The 20,465-nt window shown below is 55.2% G+C and overlaps 1 protein-coding gene across 1 annotated transcript in view; it reads right to left on the bottom strand.

Annotated features, from left to right (window-relative positions):
* The window catches only part of CDH2 (cadherin 2), a 198,508-nt gene that overhangs the window by 58,380 nt on the left and 119,663 nt on the right, over nt 1-20,465 (bottom strand). The gene's annotated exons all lie outside the window — the stretch shown is intronic.

Raw genomic sequence — 20,465 nt, 5'->3', positions numbered from 1 at the left:
AATGAGCACATTCTCCATCTATGCCTTTAAATGACTCACAGAAACTGTAAGTTGCTGTTCACTTGGTTGATATTCTTCCTCCAGGCATCTCTGTGCCATGAAAGTCAACAGAAATGGTTTCCTCCGACAGAATCCAGGTAGAAAGATACAGAATGCTCAGTGCCCGGGCAGAATTGGTCTCTTTCCTGCAGAATGTGCTCATGAACAAGCTGCACTGCAGGGCCACCGCCTCTGACTGAATGACTGGCGGGCACAGGGTGCGTGGAAACTTCCCAACAGGGCGGTCATGATCCTCTGAAAGTGGATGCAATTCAGTCAGCCTTATGCTTCAGACTATTCACCTCAATTAAACAATAAAAGGACCCTAGTTTACAATTTTTGTGAGAGATGTTAGTTTTTAAAGAGTTTTTGTAATAAACTTCATTGAAACCAGAAATCAAGGAGTTGTTGTAATAAACTTTACTGAAAACAGAAATTCTTAACTGGAGTTTGCAAAAACACCACTAGAAAGGGAAAAATAAGCCTTGTACCTAAATCAATTCAGCAATGTGGCCTCAAAAGGTGCCACGGAGACCGGAAAGAATATATGCCCCCCTAAAAGACAGATGTTTTATTATAAGACGCGGGCACACCGAGGTGAAAATCACGTGTTATGTTTTATGGAACTTGAATTGAGGGGCTACACAGAATACAGTGCTCACTAAGCAGATTAGCCCTACTGGTATGACATGGTATCCCAATAACTGAGATTCAAGTCCGCTGAACTCTTACACTATCATATCCAAAACCATATGCTGATTGTAAAGTTACAAAACAAACCGGTAAGATTTTCTCCTAAACACTTAGAGCAACTTAAGAAATATTAATTTCTTTGTGCACACTATTAGGAGAAAAAGATCATGTTCATATACAAAGAAATAATATATATAAAACAGCTCTTGAAAATCTGCCATAATAACATATAACTTATAGTTTAAAAGCTGAATTCCCAATTCTTACTGCCTATTACCCAAAAGATACATCAGTTCACTACCTCCTGGAAATCACTTCACAAATAGCGAAGTTGGACGTTCTACAGACAGCAAACTATAAAAATTTATAGCAAAAGCAATACCAGACCCTACAATATTACGCACATTATTTCTAAAGGTTATGGGTTCTGAACATTAGCAATATGTGCATTAAGTATTTAATATATGCGAGATTCCATAAAAATTTCATCCATGTGACTAGTTATTTCATAAAGCCAATGAAGTTACTCAAAGCAATTATATAAATTCCCTAAGTTACCAACGCAATTCAAGTACTAAAGAGCAATTCACACGTTCTAATAGTATAAGTTCCATTCATGCATTATTACTGGATAAATATCACTGTGTAACCTGGAAAAACACACTGTCTCCCAGCCCATCTTTTTATTATTGTCTCAGTCCACCGTTTTAGGCGTGATTGCATAAGCCCGACACAGCTGTTCCCGTAGCATGAGCGTACTCTGCCAACAGCCTAGACAGACAGTATGTCTTAGATCCAGTTTAACTCGCTCTGATCTGCCACACGAAGCCACACGGAAAATGAGGGCAATTGATCTGATACGTCATTCAAAAGTGGGCTGTGATTTTAATGCACTAACATCCCAGTGATCAAGAGCTATTTACAGGTCACGCGTTTGATTTCACACAACGTGTAAGCCGTAAGCTGAATAACGCTCTTGAACGCCACTGCTGCTCCGACGTTATACTTCATGCTTCCTACGTCAGCACAGCGTCCAGAGCTGCTGTCCTTTCAAAATGCTTCCCTTGGTGTCAAACGAAAACCCAAAAAGTCCTCTTCGAAAGGTCCCCTCCCGCCATCCCAGCCCCAGACGGTGGGTGTCACCGCTGTGAACACAGCGCCAGCAGTTGGCATAGCTCAGCGGTTCTCAACCTGTGGGTCGCGACCCCTTTGTCGGTCGAACGACCCTTTCACGGGGATCGCCTAAGGCCATCCTGCATATCAGATATTTACATGACGATTCATCACAGTAGCAACATGACAGTTATGAAGTAGCAACGAAAATAATGTTATGGTTGGGTCACAACATGAGCAGCTGTGTTTAAAGGGCCAGAAGGTTGAGAACCACTGGCTTAGCTGGTCACCACCCATCGGCTTCCACGGGCAGTCATCAGCCTCCCCCTCATTAGTGGGCTGACATTTCCTCTTGGAGAAGCGATTCCGCTTCTCGGTCGCCATTCTCCTCAATTACATGGAGGCGGATGGGATTAACTGTGACGTGGCCGTGGCCTGCGCGCTGCTGGCCGTGGCTTCAGCGGGAAACCTCTCAGGGGCGTGAGGGCTCTGCCGGGGGCATGGCTCTCCTCCCTTCCCTGCCTGGCGGCGCTGATGGCCGCCCTCAGGTACCCTCAGGGAGGGTCAAGGTGGCTTTAAATTTTACAGAGATAAAGATTTCGCCCATTTAATTTGCCCCATTAAATACGCCAGGCTGTATTAAAGCGTCTTTATTACATTAACCACGCTGATGTGAAGGCAAGTTGCCTGGGCACATACTGTCTGCTTTCAACTCAGCTTTTCCCAAAGTCTGCATTAGCTGCAATAACCGAGTTAGGCTAAGCCAATGCCCTCACTCTGTTCTGGTAAGCAGACCAGCAGTATGCCCTTCAGCCTAAAAGCCTCCACACGTGCTCCTGTCTGAGAATAACACATTGAAAACTCCATTTTCAAAAATCAACTTGGAGTGGACCTTTGACTTCCAGAGGCATAAAAATGAAATAAAACTTCAGATGTAAATAATTGACACGATGCCAGAAAAAACACACATCTAGATGGGAATGATAAAATAGTTATGAAATGTGAAGTTTTCACCTAAAAAACTATATATATATTTTTTTTAAAAAAAGAGGGATATAGCCTGGCCAAGTGGCTCAGTTGGCTGGGCATTGTCCTGAGCATCGAAGGGTTGCCAGTTCGATTCCAGGTCAGGGCACATACAGAAGGCAACCGATCGATGTTCCAATGTTACTCTCTCACATCGATGTTCCTCTCTCTCTCTCCTCCGTCCCTTCCCCTCTCTAAGCATGTCATCAGGTAAGGATTAAAAATAATAATAATAAAATTAAAAAAAGAGAAATATAAGAACCAAAAACAGACAGAAATACAGGTATGCAGGCTAGCATGGCGTGGCACAATGGGTCCATATTTTTTTATGCATCTACCACACCACCTTGTTCCAAATACACAGCAACGACAATGAAACTAGAGAGTTAAACCAAGACAACATCTTGCCTCAAAAATTAGGTGAATACCCAGAAATGGAATTAATGTAAGCTGCTACCTGGATAGAAAGCAAGAAGGCACAACTGCAAGTTCAATTTGCAAAGGAGAGAGGCTTGAAGGTGAGTGGAGGTGGGCACAGCATTCCGGTGCCACCTGATACCATGCGACGCGGCTGGGGCCTGGGCGGGTCTGGGCAAGGGCAGGCTGAGAGAGGAAAACCAAACCCCGCTCCCGAGGAGCCTGCAACCCCCAAACTGCCGCACATCCAGAAACCGGCTACCAAGGACAGCCAACAAAACCAACCGCCAGAACCTAACGGACTCCACACGAGACCGATTTCATGGGACCTTCTGGGCCCCCTGACCCGACGGCCAACTCCTCCGTCTGAGATGCTTCGTGGTTCAGCCCAGGGCCTTCCCTTCTCCACATTCTCACCCCATGGATCGCAGCCAGCCCACAGGTTTTCAAAGCCACAGGCAGCACGAGGACTGCTGACTGTGTATGTTCCAGTCGGGACGGTCCCCCTGAGATGTAGAGCTCCACATCCAACGGCCCGCTGCTTCCTCCCGGGGCAGCTCTCGCGGAGCCGGCGCCAGGGCCCAGCTGACGCCCTCCCGCCCCAGCAAACGCCCCGGGAAACAGTGCAGCCCAACCGCTCAGGCGACGCGTCTACGGGTCGATCTTGACTCCTGTCTCGTTGCAAATGTAACCCATATGAAAGTCGTGCCAGCTCTACTTTCCAAATATGTCCCCAAAAGGGCCATTTCTCATCACCTCTACCGCTACCTTCTAATCACCAGCCATTATCTGCGCTGAATCACGTCTGGGGCCGCCAAGTGGCCGATCATTCCCACTCGTCATGACACCTGTGGCGGCCTTTTAACACATCAATCAGATCCGGCTAAACAAAATCCTTAACGGAGAACACAATACTTCACAAAGCCCCGCTGGGAGCCCCCTGCTCCTCGCCTCCCGTCCTACCCCCCACCCCCATCTTCAACCCCCACCCGCCACCCCCCGCCGGCTGCTGCCTCCACATAGGGCAGCTGACCTGTGACCCCTCCAACAGGTCAAATTAATTCCTGCTGCGGGTCCTCTTCTGTATATTTGAAATATTACACAAGGCATGATGGAGGAGAGGAAAAATCAAAAGAGTAGAAGCAGCAAAAAAAAAAAACCCTGGAAAACCAGCAAGTAATTCGATCAACTGTCTGGGAAAAAGATAGTTAGGTTCGTTTTGGTCTTTTATAGGCTTTGTGCCAATTTAGGTTTCCTTTCCCCCCCCTCCCCGCCCCAACACACATGCTCTCCTCTGCTCCCCTACCCCCCACCCCCAGCCACGTGGCCTCCAACACCACTGGGATTTGAACACTTGCAGGAGGAACGCACACGTTCCAACCAGATCCCCAGCAGTAATGGGCAGGGCCACCAGCAGCAGCACAGTGTGGGCCAGGGCGCACTCATGCCCACACCGAGTCCCTTCAGAACTGGGCACGAGTGAGAACTAACAAGGAAACCTGTGCGCTCAGCCTCTCAACCTCCGATGGTGACCTTGCTTCAGTGAGTGGGGACAGGATGCCTTCCTCTAAGGAGAGAAAGAGGGAAGGTGGGTACTGTGCCCACTTTCTCAGAGCCAACAGCACATGTAAATAATACCACTAACTTGTTTTCTATGTATTTGTGGGCACCTATCTACGTATGAAAGGTTAGTGTTTAGCAGAATGCTCTGAACAGAGTAAGTAGTCAAATATTACTCTCAATAGAGGCCCGGTGCACAAATTCATGCACAGGTGGGGTCCCTCTGGCTGGCCTGCAGGGATGGGGTCGAAACCCGTAGTCCAATACCACCTGCAGCTCCCACCTGCCGCTCCCACTCATCCCGGCCCCCTGTGCCTGCTGTGGGCTCGCGCCCAATCAGTCCTGATCAGGAAAGCCTCGTGCTGCCGCAGCAGGGCTCACCAGGCATGAGCCCTGCGTCTGGCACCCTCCAAGGGGAGTGGCCTGCGGGATCAGGCTAAAACCAGCTCTCTGGCATCCCGAGGGGTCCCAGATTGCAAGAGGGCACAGGCCAGGCTGAGGGACCCCACCGGTGCACTATCCTACCAGGGCAGGACCACAGGTGGGCTCCAGGGTGTGTCTGGCCCATCTTGCTCAGTCCTGATTGGCCGGACCCCAGCAGCAAGCTAACCTACCGGCAGGAGCATCTGCCCCCTGGTGGTCAGTGCACATCATAGCGAGTGCTTGAGCAGCCTTAGCATATCATTAGCATATTATGCTTTGATTGGTTGTTCGGTTGTTCTGCCATTTGGTCTATTTGCATATTACCCTCTTATTCTATAGGATTACTGCTGTTTCTGGGTAAGGAGTTCAGAATGCTTGTGATGTACTCATTTGGACATCATCACAGGGGTGGGGAACCTTCTTTCTGCCAAGGGCCATTGGGATATCTATGACATCATTCATGGGCCATGGAAAATTATTAATTTAAAAACGAGCCTGCTGTATTTGGTTAAACATCTCATTAACTCACCCCTAACGCCATGGCAGAGCCAGACCCAGTGTTTCCCGGGCCTTATGCGACCCTCAGGCTGCACGTTCCCCACCCCTAACCTACAATGATCCGAATACTTTCATGGACTTTTTTGTTGTTCGTACAGCAGTTCCCCACCTCCACACAGAGAGAAACTAAAGACCACAGGTGTAAGTTACCTTGTCACACTGAGAGGACCTGGCCTTGCCGACTGGAGTTCTTGGGGTCATCTCACAGGGCACCCACCACATTTCAGGGCCAAGGGACACTTCCACTTCTGGTCAAAACGAAAATTAACCAACTGGTTCCTAGTCTGCCGTTTAAGGTGCAGGCAGAGCTGGATGCAGCAAGGTCCCCGATCTCTAGAGTTTACATTTAGCAGGAAAGGCCTGCAATTACTAACAGTAAAGTTAAACCACACATAACAATATGGACCAAACCAAAGCTCCTGACATTCATATTTGAGGGGAGGAAAGCAATCAATGAGAATGTGATGGACACGGCAGCTTGGGATCTGAGCACAGAAGCATCGCAGGACTCAACAGGCTGCGTGGAGGGAGGGGAAGTCACGGGCTTGGCCAGTTACGGGCCAGAGCCCAGCAGTGACCTGGCTTCACAGAGGCAGCCGTGTTTCTGTCAAGAGCGGGGCTGCTGGGCGGTGTGGCTCAGTGATTGAGCGTCAACCTACGAACCAGGAGGTCACGGTTTGATTCTCGGTCAGGGCACATGCCTGGTTGTGGGCTTGATCCTCAGTGTGGGATGTGCAGGAGGCAGCCGATCCATGATTCTCTCATCCCTGATGTTTCTCTCTCTCTTCCTCTCTGAAATCAATAAAAATCAATAAATTTAAATAAATGAATAAGAGCGGTGCCTGGACCAGCTCAGCTGCCCCCTGCTCCACGCCTTTGGTAAGGATGAGCATTTGTGAAGGACTGTTCCCGAGGGCTAGTTTGTCTGGCTCGGTGCGTTGAGGACAGACTATCTTTGTGGGGAGGGATTTTTATGGGCAGAAGTCTCCTCCGGGGAAGGCAGTCTGCAGGTAACTGAAATCCCTGAGGCTGGAAGAGGAGGTGCCAGCAGAGGCGCCAACTGAAGATCTAGTCACTGATGCACACGGGCGGGCTCACAGAGGCGAGGGCAGCGTGTGTGTGACACGCGTGTCTGACAGCAGGATGACGTGTTAAAATGTAAATGCCCTACGGTCTTTATAAAAAAGCTCAGCATTTCCCCTTTCCTGGGCCCCTGGGTTAGACCGGTTAATATGAGAAAGACCATCAGTGGCACTTTTAAAACACGGGGATTATTCAAAAATACACAATCTAATATGCAGGATGTGATTATAAAGAAACGGGATTGATTCCACAAATCACACAGAGGAATCAGATTCATTATATAACGAGCACGTCCTGTATAAATTGCAGCCCAACCAACAGGGGCACTGGGTCTGCACTTTCATTCGGAGTACAGTACAGCAGCAACGTCCCCACCTAATGAGATGAATTATTAATAAAGCTAAAAGACACTAAATAAAAACCCTGCTTTGTACAAAGGCCAACTCTAATCTCATGTATTTTATAAGTAATCTTCAATAAAACACTATAATTTTAAACCCTATTGAACCATACTCTCAACTAGTCCGACATAGCATCCTTTTCTTTGAACAGAAAGAAATGGCATTGATAATGGGATTTTTTATCATTTAAAAAATTATCTTTTTATTATAAAGTATATTTTATTGATTTTTTTTTTTAGAGAGGAAGGGAGAGAGATGGAGAGTCAGAAACATCGATGAGAGAGAAACATTAATCAGCTGCCTCCTACACACCCCTTACTGGGGATGTGCCCGCAACCAAGGCACATGCCCTTAACTGGAATCGAACCCAGGACCCTTCAGTCCGCAGGCTGATGCTCTATCCACTGAGCCAAACCGGTCAGGGCTAAAAAATTATCTTTATTGTTAAAAGTATTATAGATATCCCTTTTTCCTCCATTGACCTCCTCCACTCCATTCCCACTCCCTCCCCAGGCCTTCACCCCATTGTCTGTGTCCATGGGTTATGCATATATGCATATAAATTCTTTGGTGGATCTCCTCCCCCTGCCTCCCTACCCTCTGAGATTCCACAATCTGTTCCATGCTTCTATGTCTATCTATTTTGTTCGCCAGTTTGTTTTGTTCATTAGATTCCACATATGAGTGAGATCATGTGACACTTATCTTTCTCTGCCTGGCTTATTTCGCTCAGCATCACACTCTCCAGGTCCCTCCGTGCTGTCTCAAAGGGTAAGAGATCCTCTTTTTCACTGCTGTATAGTATTCCATTGTGTAGATGTACCACAGCTTTTGTATCCACTCGTCTACTGATGGGCACTTGGGCTGTTTCCAGGTCTTAGCTATGGTGAATTGTGCTGCTATGGACATAGGGGTGCATGCATTCTTTCTGATTGGTGTTTCTGGTTTCTTAGGATACATTCCTAGAAGTGGAGTCGCTAGGTCAGATGGCAGTTCCATTTTCAATTTTTGAGGCAATTGCACAGTGTGCCATAGTGGCTGCACCAGTCTGCACGCCCATAGGCGGTGCACTAGGGTTCCCTTTTCTCCACATGCTCGCCAGCACGTGTCATTTGCTGATCTGTTGATAGCAGCCACTTTTCTTTTGTTAAAATAATAAAAGTAAAATAAAATAAGCAGTGGACCACCGCCAGCAAACCCAGGCCTGCTACGGTGCCACCACACGGAACCGCTCTAAGCGGCCGTGGGTCTCCATCCCCGCGGCGGGGGTGTGGGGCTCTCACCCGATGGCTGCTGACCACTTGGCGGCACTGAAAACACGCACACGCGCGTCCGACACCCCCGTGGGAACAGGCCCCGGCGCCCGTCACCGCCGACCCGACGCCGCTCTCAGGACGGCTGCTGCGTCTGTTTTTCTTGCTGCTGGGCCGGCTGTAAGGGAAGCCAGCGGCTCCTCTGGGGCCTAACGCAGAGGGGAACTCCGACAGGAATAAAACTATTCTCAACGGACGTTTCCCCAGCGTTTAAAAGCGGCACAACCCAAAGCCAAGGTAAAGCCCAAACATCGCATTCCACGGAATTATCTGGGAAAGGGCAGCCGCGCTCTGCGAGGGAAACCACGGCGGCCATTCAGGGGCCTCTTCGCTAGAGGAGCAGCCTCCTCGGCATCACCGACCGCCACGCGTCCCCTCGGCGCCCGTCTCCGGCTGCGGTGTCATCGCAAGAAGCCGCAGAAGCCAAGTGATGCCGTCTGACACAGAACGCTTCCGACAACACACCAGTCGCCTCCTTCCCATGAAACAGAGTTCAGTCTTCCATCACCACGTTTTCATGAGTATAAGTCCTTGAAGACCAAACGGCACCAGTACTTTGTTTCAAATTGTGTGTGTTGTGCCCTTTGAAAATAATGAATGTCAATGAGAATAGGTAAAAAAAAAATCCTCTTTAGAACAGTTCTTTGGAACTACGTAGTAAGGACTAGAGAACAGGTATAACTTTGGAGAATAAAGATAGGCATTCGCGATAACGAACGACACAATCCATGGTTTCTCTGAATTGACAATGTTGGTGGGATAAATGCTCCTCGAGTAAGATAAACTTAAACCTACATAATCCCCTGGAAGGTATATGACAGAAAACCAATCTGACTCTGCCTTGGGTTTAATTTATGACGGGTTTAAGTTAATTCTTACAGGACATATTTTAAAGTTTCTAATAAACTAAACTCAGGATTTGTTATACAGCAGAAATTCTCTATTCCGTTCTTAACATATAGCCATCCATAAGCATTCTATTCCAAGTTTTGGCTTTTAATACCAGAGCATTCTTTCTCTCAGGTTCAAAGTCATTTTTCTGAGCAGCCTGTTTTATATGCACACACTACCTTTTGATAATTACTTCACGGATTACTGTGCAGACTTTAACACAAGCAACTTTGTTGAATACCTTATTGTTTTTCCAGGCGGTTTCAAATCCCTTGATGTTTGGCAAATTTTTGCAAACCTAATGAGGTTAACCTTCATTTTTCAGACTTGGAGAATTACTTTATGTTAACACAGACCCCTTAATTAACGATAACTCATTGTCAAGGACTTTTAAACTTGACTTCCCTTTTGGCAAAGTCTTCTGAGTTCAAGGTAGATCCTAAAATAAAAAGTATGTGAAACTTTCTTAAACACTTTACGGCAATTAAATACACATTAATCGTGCATAAAGTAAATTAGATTTATTAAACTATAGGCACCAGAACTAAAATTTAAAGGAACATATTTAATAATGTTTTTCATTTTTAAAAGTTCCCTTTCATAGATACATGCTATGCTGGCTTTTTCTCTGTTCTATGCCTAAGCATATATGGCTTAGTACAAGATAGGAACTGAGAGAGGAACAGGAAATAAAAAAGGGAATTGGGCAAGTTTTCCACCATCAAGAAACACACAGTCTCTCTACATTTCTCCAGCAAATTCTGTGAACTATGGTAACGTTACGATCAGCACAGTGGGGATTAGAGAAATGAGGCCAAGAAATTAAAAAGCTGAAGTTGACCTTTAAGAACAAGATTAAAGAGAGTATGACAAAAAAGTATGAGGTTGGCTACAACAAATATTTTCTATGTAGAATTTTAATTTACCTCCAGTTTGTAGGAAAACATGTCTACCCTACAGAGAAAGGACCACATGTAACGTGCTGAAAGTTCACCAGCTGGATTAGAAAACAAACGGGTACCTTGTTTTGAAATACAAATGTGCAATCTCAGAATGCACCCCCAAGAAGGCAAAGGGGAAATCCGGTTTTAAAACACTCCTTCCTTGACGTCCCCTCCCCCCCCCAACCCCCCAGAATATCTTTGTACAGTTTTGTGATGAGGTTTCCCTTTTATTTTATTTTTTGAATATTTATTATTGAAAGTATGACATAGGTCCTTCTTTTTCCCCCATTAACCTCTTCCAGCCCTCTCCTGTCCCCCGCCCCACAGGCCCTGGCCACCCCATTGTTATTGTCCATGGGTTAAGCATATATGCAGACAAGTTCATTGGTTGGTCTCTTCCCACCCACCCACCCCTGCAGCTTTTGTAATAACGGTAATTCACAGAATCACTGAATTCTTGGTTTGAAGTATAAAAATATGCTTTGCACATAAGCCCTCTCATCTTATGCTACTTTGTTCTCCAATTTCCCTAAGTCACTGTCCGAGGGGCCGAACAGGCGATTTCTGGTACCTGAAAGGTTCTTTGGTTTCTCAGTAAAGATGCACACGCAGCTCTTGAATAAAAACATGCCTCCCAGTTCCCAGTACCCATGATTCCCTGCTCAGCGCACAAAGTCCTAACAGGCGTGTCCGCATGAGAACAGGGATGAAGCCCCCCGGCCGAGGGACATGGAATACTGACCGGGGCCGGGGCCAGCAGCCCCATTACATCCGACTCGCTGACCCCTTTCAGGTCCTGCCCCGCCTCGGCCCATGCAGGCCTCCCTGAGCTGCCCTCCTTCCGCCCGCTGGACACACACCCACCCGAGAACCAACGCGCGGGGGTGACAGGGCACTGCTTGGGGAGCCCAGATCTCCCTTTCCGTCATTGCAAGATGCCTGGTCTGTCTTGGTTTTTTCAACTAAAAAACTTCCCCTCCATCCCGGCTACTTAGCAATCGGTGAAGGCAAAACTCCGGGAGCTCTCCCGCTCCCTCCAGAGAAGAGACTGGGCTGAAAAGTCAGTCATGCGTGTGCCTGTGCGCCCAGCAGCACAGGGAGCGCCCAGCAGGCCCAGCAGCACTGGGAGCCCAGCAGCACCGGGAGCCAGCAGCACTGGGAGCGCCCAGCAGCACCGGGAGCCCAGCAGCACCGGGAGCCCAGCAGCACCGGGAGCCCAGCAGCACCGGGAGCCCAGCAGCACCGGGAGCCCAGCAGCACCGGGAGCCAGCAGCACTGGGAGCGCCCAGCAGCACCGGGAGCCAGCAGCACTGGGAGCGCCCAGCAGGCCCAGCAGCACAGGGAGCGCCCAGCAGCACTGGGAGCGCCCAGCAGGCCCAGCAGCACAGGGAGCCAGCAGCACAGGGAGCCAGCAGCACTGGGAGCCCAGCAGCACTGGGAACCCAGCAGCACTGGGAGTGCCCAGCAGCACTGGGAGCCAGCAGCACTGGGAGCCAGCAGCACAGGGAGCCCAGCAGCACTGGGAGCCCAGCAGCACTGGGAGCCCAGCAGCACTGGGAGTGCCCAGCAGCACTGGGAGCCAGCAGCACTGGGAGCCAGCAGCACTGGGAGCCCAGCAGCACTGGGAGTGCCCAGCAGCACAGGGAGTGCCCAGCAGCACTGGGAGCCCAGCAGCACTGGGAGCCCAGCAGCACTGGGAGTGCCCAGCAGCACAGGGAGTGCCCAGCAGCACTGGGAGCCCAGCAGCACTGGGAGCCCAGCAGCACTGGGAGTGCCCAGCAGCACTGGGAGCCCAGCAGCACTGGGAGTGCCCAGCAGCACTGGGAGCCCAGCAGCACTGGGAGCCCAGCAGCACTGGGAGTGCCCAGCAGCACTGGGAGCCCAGCAGCACAGGGAGTGCCCAGCAGCACAGGGAGCCAGCAGCACAGGGAGTGCCCAGCAGCACTGGGAGCCCAGCAGCACTGGGAGTGCCCAGCAGCACAGGGAGCCCAGCAGCACAGGGAGCCCAGCAGCACTGGGAGCCCAGCAGCACTGGGAGTGCCCAGCAGCACAGGGAGCCCAGCAGCACAGGGAGCCCAGCAGCACTGGGAGCCAGCAGCACTGGGAGCCAGCAGCACTGGGAGCCAGCAGCACTGGGAGCCCAGCAGCACTGGGAGCGCCCAGCAGGCCCAGCAGCACTGGGAGCCAGCAGCACTGGGAGCCAGCAGCACTGGGAGCGCCCAGCAGGCCCAGCAGCACCGGGAGCCAGCAGCACTGGGAGCCCAGCAGCACTGGGAGTGCCCAGCAGCACTGGGAGCCAGCAGCACTGGGAGCCCAGCAGCACTGGGAGCCCAGCAGCACTGGGAGTGCCCAGCAGCACTGGGAGCCAGCAGCACTGGGAGCCCAGCAGCACTGGGAGCCCAGCAGCACTGGGAGTGCCCAGCAGCACTGGGAGTGCCCAGCAGCACTGGGAGCCAGCAGCACTGGGAGCCCAGCAGCACTGGGAGTGCCCAGCAGCACTGGGAGCCAGCAGCACTGGGAGCCCAGCAGCACTGGGAGCCCAGCAGCACTGGGAGTGCCCAGCAGCACTGGGAGCCAGCAGCACTGGGAGCCCAGCAGCACTGGGAGTGCCCAGCAGCACTGGGAGCCAGCAGCACTGGGAGCCCAGCAGCACTGGGAGTGCCCAGCAGCACAGGGAGTGCCCAGCAGCACTGGGAGCCCAGCAGCACTGGGAGCCCAGCAGCACTGGGAGTGCCCAGCAGCACAGGGAGCCAGCAGCACTGGGAGCCAGCAGCACTGGGAGCCAGCAGCACTGGGAGTGCCCAGCAGCACAGGGAGCCCAGCAGCACTGGGAGCCCAGCAGCACTGGGAGCCCAGCAGCACTGGGAGTGCCCAGCAGCACTGGGAGCCAGCAGCACTGGGAGCCAGCAGCACTGGGAGCCCAGCAGCACTGGGAGTGCCCAGCAGCACAGGGAGTGCCCAGCAGCACTGGGAGCCCAGCAGCACTGGGAGCCCAGCAGCACTGGGAGTGCCCAGCAGCACAGGGAGTGCCCAGCAGCACAGGGAGCCAGCAGCACTGGGAGCCAGCAGCACAGGGAGCCAGCAGCACTGGGAGCCCAGCAGCACTGGGAGTGCCCAGCAGCACAGGGAGCCCAGCAGCACTGGGAGCCCAGCAGCACTGGGAGCCCAGCAGCACTGGGAGTGCCCAGCAGCACTGGGAGCCAGCAGCACTGGGAGCCAGCAGCACTGGGAGCCCAGCAGCACTGGGAGTGCCCAGCAGCACAGGGAGTGCCCAGCAGCACTGGGAGCCCAGCAGCACTGGGAGCCCAGCAGCACTGGGAGTGCCCAGCAGCACAGGGAGTGCCCAGCAGCACAGGGAGCCAGCAGCACTGGGAGTGCCCAGCAGCACAGGGAGCCCAGCAGCACAGGAAGCCCAGCAGCACTGGGAGCCCAGCAGCACTGGGAGCCCAGCAGCACAGGGAGCCCAGCAGCACTGGGAGCCCAGCAGCACAGGGAGCCAGCAGCACTGGGAGTGCCCAGCAGCACAGGGAGCCCAGCAGCACAGGGAGCCCAGCAGCACTGGGAGCCAGCAGCACTGGGAGCCAGCAGCACTGGGAGCCAGCAGCACTGGGAGCCCAGCAGCACTGGGAGCCAGCAGCACTGGGAGCCAGCAGCACTGGGAGCCCAGCAGCACTGGGAGTGCCCAGCAGCACAGGGAGCCCAGCAGCACTGGGAGTGCCCAGCAGCACTGGGAGCCCAGCAGCACTGGGAGTGCCCAGCAGCACAGGGAGCCCAGCAGCACTGGGAGCCCAGCAGCACTGGGAGCCCAGCAGCACAGGGAGCCCAGCAGCACTGGGAGCCCAGCAGCACTGGGAGCCAGCAGCACTGGGAGCCAGCAGCACTGGGAGCCCAGCAGCACTGGGAGTGCCCAGCAGCACAGGGAGCCAGCAGCACTGGGAGCCAGCAGCACTGGGAGCCCAGCAGCACAGGGAGCCCAGCAGCACTGGGAGTGCCCAGCAGCACAGGGAGCCCAGCAGCACTGGGAGCCAGCAGCACTGGGAGCCCAGCAGCACAGGGAGCCCAGCAGCACTGGGAGTGCCCAGCAGCACAGGGAGCCCAGCAGCACTGGGAGCCAGCAGTACTGGGAGCCCAGCAGCACTGGGAGCCCAGCAGCACTGGGAGCCAGCAGTACTGGGAGCCCAGCAGCACTGGGAGCCCAGCAGCACTGGGAGCCAGCAGTACTGGGAGCCCAGCAGCACTGGGAGCCCAGCAGCACTGGGAGCCAGCAGCACTGGGAGCCAGCAGCACTGGGAGCCCAGCAGCACAGGGAGCCCAGCAGCACTGGGAGCCAGCAGCACTGGGAGCCAGCAGCACTGGGAGTGCCCAGCAGCACAGGGAGCCCAGCAGCACTGGGAGCCAGCAGCACTGGGAGCCAGCAGCACTGGGAGTGCCCAGCAGCACTGGGAGCCCAGCAGCACTGGGAGCCAGCAGCACTGGGAGCCAGCAGCACTGGGAGTGCCCAGCAGCACAGGGAGCCAGCAGCACTGGGAGCCCAGCAGCACTGGGAGCCAGCAGCACTGGGAGTGCCCAGCAGCACTGGGAGTGCCCAGCAGCACTGGGAGCCAGCAGCACTGGGAGCCAGCAGCACTGGGAGTGCCCAGCAGCACTGGGAGTGCCCAGCAGCACTGGGAGCCAGCAGCACTGGGAGCCAGCAGCACTGGGAGTGCCCAGCAGCACTGGGAGCCCAGCAGCACTGGGAGCCAGCAGCACTGGGAGTGCCCAGCAGCACTGGGAGTGCCCAGCAGCACTGGGAGCCAGCAGCACTGGGAGCCAGCAGCACTGGGAGCGCCCAGCAGCACAGGGAGCCAGCAGCACAGGGAGCCAGCAGCACTGGGAGCCCAGCAGCACTGGGAGTGCCCAGCAGCACTGGGAGCCAGCAGCACTGGGAGCCCAGCAGCACTGGGAGCCCAGCAGCACTGGGAGTGCCCAGCAGCACTGGGAGCCAGCAGCACTGGGAGCCCAGCAGCACTGGGAGCCCAGCAGCACTGGGAGTGCCCAGCAGCACTGGGAGTGCCCAGCAGCACTGGGAGCCAGCAGCACTGGGAGCCCAGCAGCACTGGGAGTGCCCAGCAGCACTGGGAGCCAGCAGCACTGGGAGCCCAGCAGCACTGGGAGCCCAGCAGCACTGGGAGTGCCCAGCAGCACTGGGAGCCAGCAGCACTGGGAGCCCAGCAGCACTGGGAGTGCCCAGCAGCACTGGGAGCCAGCAGCACTGGGAGCCCAGCAGCACTGGGAGTGCCCAGCAGCACAGGGAGTGCCCAGCAGCACTGGGAGCCCAGCAGCACTGGGAGCCCAGCAGCACTGGGAGTGCCCAGCAGCACAGGGAGCCAGCAGCACTGGGAGCCAGCAGCACTGGGAGCCAGCAGCACTGGGAGTGCCCAGCAGCACAGGGAGCCCAGCAGCACTGGGAGCCCAGCAGCACTGGGAGCCCAGCAGCACTGGGAGTGCCCAGCAGCACTGGGAGCCAGCAGCACTGGGAGCCAGCAGCACTGGGAGCCCAGCAGCACTGGGAGTGCCCAGCAGCACAGGGAGTGCCCAGCAGCACTGGGAGCCCAGCAGCACTGGGAGCCCAGCAGCACTGGGAGTGCCCAGCAGCACAGGGAGTGCCCAGCAGCACAGGGAGCCAGCAGCACTGGGAGCCAGCAGCACAGGGAGCCAGCAGCACTGGGAGCCCAGCAGCACTGGGAGTGCCCAGCAGCACAGGGAGCCCAGCAGCACTGGGAGCCCAGCAGCACTGGGAGCCCAGCAGCACTGGGAGTGCCCAGCAGCACTGGGAGCCAGCAGCACTGGGAGCCAGCAGCACTGGGAGCCCAGCAGCACTGGGAGTGCCCAGCAGCACAGGGAGTGCCCAGCAGCACTGGGAGCCCAGCAGCACTGGGAGCCCAGCAGCACTGGGAGTGCCCAGCAGCACAGGGAGTGCCCAGCAGCACAGGGAGCCAGCAGCACTGGGAGTGCCCAGCAGCACAGGGAGCCCAGCAGCACAGGAAGCCCAGCAGCACTGGGAGCCCAGCAGCACTGGGAGCCCAGCAGCACTGGGAGCCCAGCAGCACTGGGAGCCCAGCAGCACAGGGAGCCAGCAGCACTGGGAGTGCCCAGCAGCACAGGGAGCCCAGCAGCACAGGGAGCCCAGCAGCACTGGGAGCCAGCAGCACTGGGAGCCAGCAGCACTGGGAGCCAGCAGCACTGGGAGCCCAGCAGCACTGGGAGCCAGCAGCACTGGGAGCCAGCAGCACTGGGAGCCCAGCAGCACTGGGAGTGCCCAGCAGCACAGGGAGCCCAGCAGCACTGGGAGCCCAGCAGCACTGGGAGCCCAGCAGCACAGGGAGCCCAGCAGCACTGGGAGCCCAGCAGCACTGGGAGCCAGCAGCACTGGGAGCCAGCAGCACTGGGAGCCCAGCAGCACTGGGAGTGCCCAGCAGCACAGGGAGCCAGCAGCACTGGGAGCCAGCAGCACTGGGAGCCCAGCAGCACAGGGAGCCCAGCAGCACTGGGAGTGCCCAGCAGCACAGGGAGCCCAGCAGCACTGGGAGCCAGCAGCACTGGGAGCCCAGCAGCACAGGGAGCCCAGCAGCACTGGGAGTGCCCAGCAGCACAGGGAGCCCAGCAGCACTGGGAGCCAGCAGTACTGGGAGCCCAGCAGCACTGGGAGCCCAGCAGCACTGGGAGCCAGCAGTACTGGGAGCCCAGCAGCACTGGGAGCCCAGCAGCACTGGGAGCCAGCAGTACTGGGAGCCCAGCAGCACTGGGAGCCCAGCAGCACTGGGAGCCCAGCAGCACTGGGAGCCAGCAGCACTGGGAGCCCAGCAGCACAGGGAGCCCAGCAGCACTGGGAGCCAGCAGCACTGGGAGCCAGCAGCACTGGGAGTGCCCAGCAGCACTGGGAGTGCCCAGCAGCACTGGGAGCCAGCAGCACTGGGAGCCAGCAGCACTGGGAGTGCCCAGCAGCACAGGGAGCCAGCAGCACTGGGAGCCCAGCAGCACTGGGAGCCAGCAGCACTGGGAGTGCCCAGCAGCACTGGGAGTGCCCAGCAGCACTGGGAGCCAGCAGCACTGGGAGCCAGCAGCACTGGGAGTGCCCAGCAGCACTGGGAGTGCCCAGCAGCACTGGGAGCCAGCAGCACTGGGAGCCAGCAGCACTGGGAGCGCCCAGCAGCACAGGGAGCCAGCAGCACAGGGAGCCAGCAGCACAGGGAGCCAGCAGCACTGGGAGCCCAGCAGCACTGGGAGTGCCCAGCAGCACTGGGAGTGCCCAGCAGCACTGGGAGCCAGCAGCACTGGGAGCCAGCAGCACTGGGAGTGCCCAGCAGCACTGGGAGCCCAGCAGCACAGGGAGCCAGCAGCACAGGGAGCCAGCAGCACAGGGAGCCAGCAGCACTGGGAGCCCAGCAGCACTGGGAGCCCAGCAGCATTGGGAGCGCCCGGCAGCTGATGAAGATGGGGGAGGCATGGCTGCTTTCAGACCCTAAACTGGGTCTGAATCCGGAGATGAAATCGCCAAAGGAATGTGCCTGAGGATACTTTTAAAATACAAAGCAGCTTTACAGAAAGGAATGCTCCTCCTCAAAGGAGAGATGCTAAGAGCCCACCAGCCTGAGAACCACTGTGCAATGGGCAGATGCAGCTTCTTAAAGAGTGCGTTTCCCTCCGAGTCCTGTAGATGCTCAACAACCAGGAGACTGCGGGAGGTGGAACTGCGTTCAGCTATGGCTTGTCAGAGGTGTCCTCTTGTTCTGGAACCGCCCGCCCCCCCTTCAACAATTAACTCCCAGTTCATTCTGCCTGCTAAGAAGTTTAGTGCCGTGGGACATGAGAAAGCCATAGAGCAGTGGTTCTCAACCTTGGCTGCACATTAGAATCCCCTGGGAATCTTTGTAAAATCCTGATTTCTGGGCCTCATCCTCCGGAAATTCTGTTTCTTTGTTATGGGGTGGGGCCACAACCTGGGCATATGCCCTGACTGGGTATGGAACCGGTGACCTCTTGGTTCCTGGGTCAGTGCTCAGCCACTGAGCTGTACCCAGCTGGGCGACAGAATACTTTTATTTTAATATATTTTATTGATTTTTACAGAGAGGAAGGGAGAGGGATAGAGAGTTAGAAACATTGATGAGAGAGAAACATCAATCAGCTGCCTCTTGCACACCCGCCACTGGGGATGTGCCCGCAACCAAGGTGCATGCCCTTGACCGGAATCGAACCTGGGACCCTTCAGTCCGCAGGCCGACACTCTATCCACTGAGCCAAACCGGCCAGGGCGACAGACTACTCTTTGACAACTGCTGACTAATTCAGCATTACGGAAGCATATGCATTGTGCACCTTCTGACCGCACGACCCCGGGCGAGGTGTAGGAGATTCATAAACTACCAAACAGCCCTTCCCTGGAGTTGCTCCCAGTCTCATCACAGAGACAGAAACACAAATCACTTGCCTAACCGAGGTGAAAGGAACGAGGTGGAGTCTTCGGGGAGAAAGCCATGTCTAACCTAGAATCTCCCGCGGAGATGATCTTGTTCAGCGGTCTCACTGATAGACAACATCTGAGACCCGTCTGTGCGCAGACACCTCTCCCAGAAGATGGGAAACAGACACGGGTGTCAGTCCTCGTCTCATTCTCCTCCTCGTTGAATTCATTAGTTTCTTTCCTCGTGGACCTTCGGCGACTGGTTCTGCTTTTCCTTTGCACCACATTCTAACGGGCTGGCGCCTCTTTCACAGGTAAAAGTCACAGAACAACAACCCTTAAGCTCAAATGCTGGTGCAAATGATCGCCAAGGAAATCACAGGCGTGTGCCTACTGAACGCAAAACACGCTCAGCTTCTGTAACTCCTGTCCAGATGTGGCAATTCCCTGTGAGCTTAGAAATCTCGGGAAGCAGCAGTGATAACTGAGCAACGAGCACCCCATCTCGGGTGTAACAGAGAGGGCCGCGGCCTCTGTGAGCCCCGCTTCAGGCTTCTGGTCCCCTGCTTAGGGCTCTGGAGATGGATGCCCTGGGAGTAATGCCATTCGGGGTCCCTCTTGTCTCCCCTTGCCACAGCCACTGAGGACGGTCTCCGGTGAGCATGTAGCCTACACTCCCCACGTCTCTGACACACGATGCCCGGATGTCAGGAGTTTGAGGCCTGACTTGCCCTGTTTGCCAGGCTGCATCCCTGAAGGGCTCCCCCCGGTCCACCCGGGACTAAGGGGCGGGCTGAGACTCCAGTGACCGCACAGACACGACCACTGGGGCCTCACAGCTCACTCCGGGCTGAGTCAGCAGCCACTCATTTCTACCCGGTAAATGCACCGATCCTGATGGCTCGGGGGAGGAAGCCACCTGCCCTGGGTCCCCCAGCTGCGGCGGGCAGCACCCTGCCATCGTTAGGGACCAAATGAAGGGCATACGTGGCGGGTGCCTGGCTCACAGGGAGTCGACGGCCTGTGAGAAACCCCTGCTTTCCGCTCCGCCTGCACCGCCCAGCTTCAGTCCATGCGCTCTCTCACGGCAAGTTCTCACTACGGATCTGCAAGAGTGACCTTTCTCCGTCTACTCGTTACAGGCAGAAGCAATGCCCAGAAACGTAGTCTCGTGTGACTACGAAACAGAATCACAGTGAAACCCTCAACACAAACCAAGCAGAGTGAAGGTCCATCAGTATCGATGGTTCCAGAAGGGAGAGGAGCAGACGCCCAGCCATGAGCCAGCGCCTTCTTCGCTGGGTCTGTGATGCTTTCCCACTGGCCCTGCGGAGGGGCCCCGCAAGCCACAGGAGGGCACCCCTTTGGGACTCACCGAAGCCCTTTGGGACTCACCGAACCCCAATGAAAGTTGAAACCCGTTTCGGTTCCGGGACTACCTGCCCAGGGTGCTGCTGAGGAAGGGGAACCGTGGTCTCAGTAGCAGCCAATGCCGCGCGGGGGAAGGTGACTGACTCTGTGCACAGGGCGCTGGAGTGAACGTCCCAGCACGTGTGGGGCC

The sequence above is a fragment of the Myotis nattereri genome (genome assembly GCF_964212035.1).
Source record: "Myotis nattereri genome assembly, chromosome: 8".
NCBI lineage: Eukaryota > Metazoa > Chordata > Mammalia > Chiroptera > Vespertilionidae > Myotis > Myotis nattereri.
This window is presented reverse-complemented; position numbering and strand designations above follow the sequence as displayed.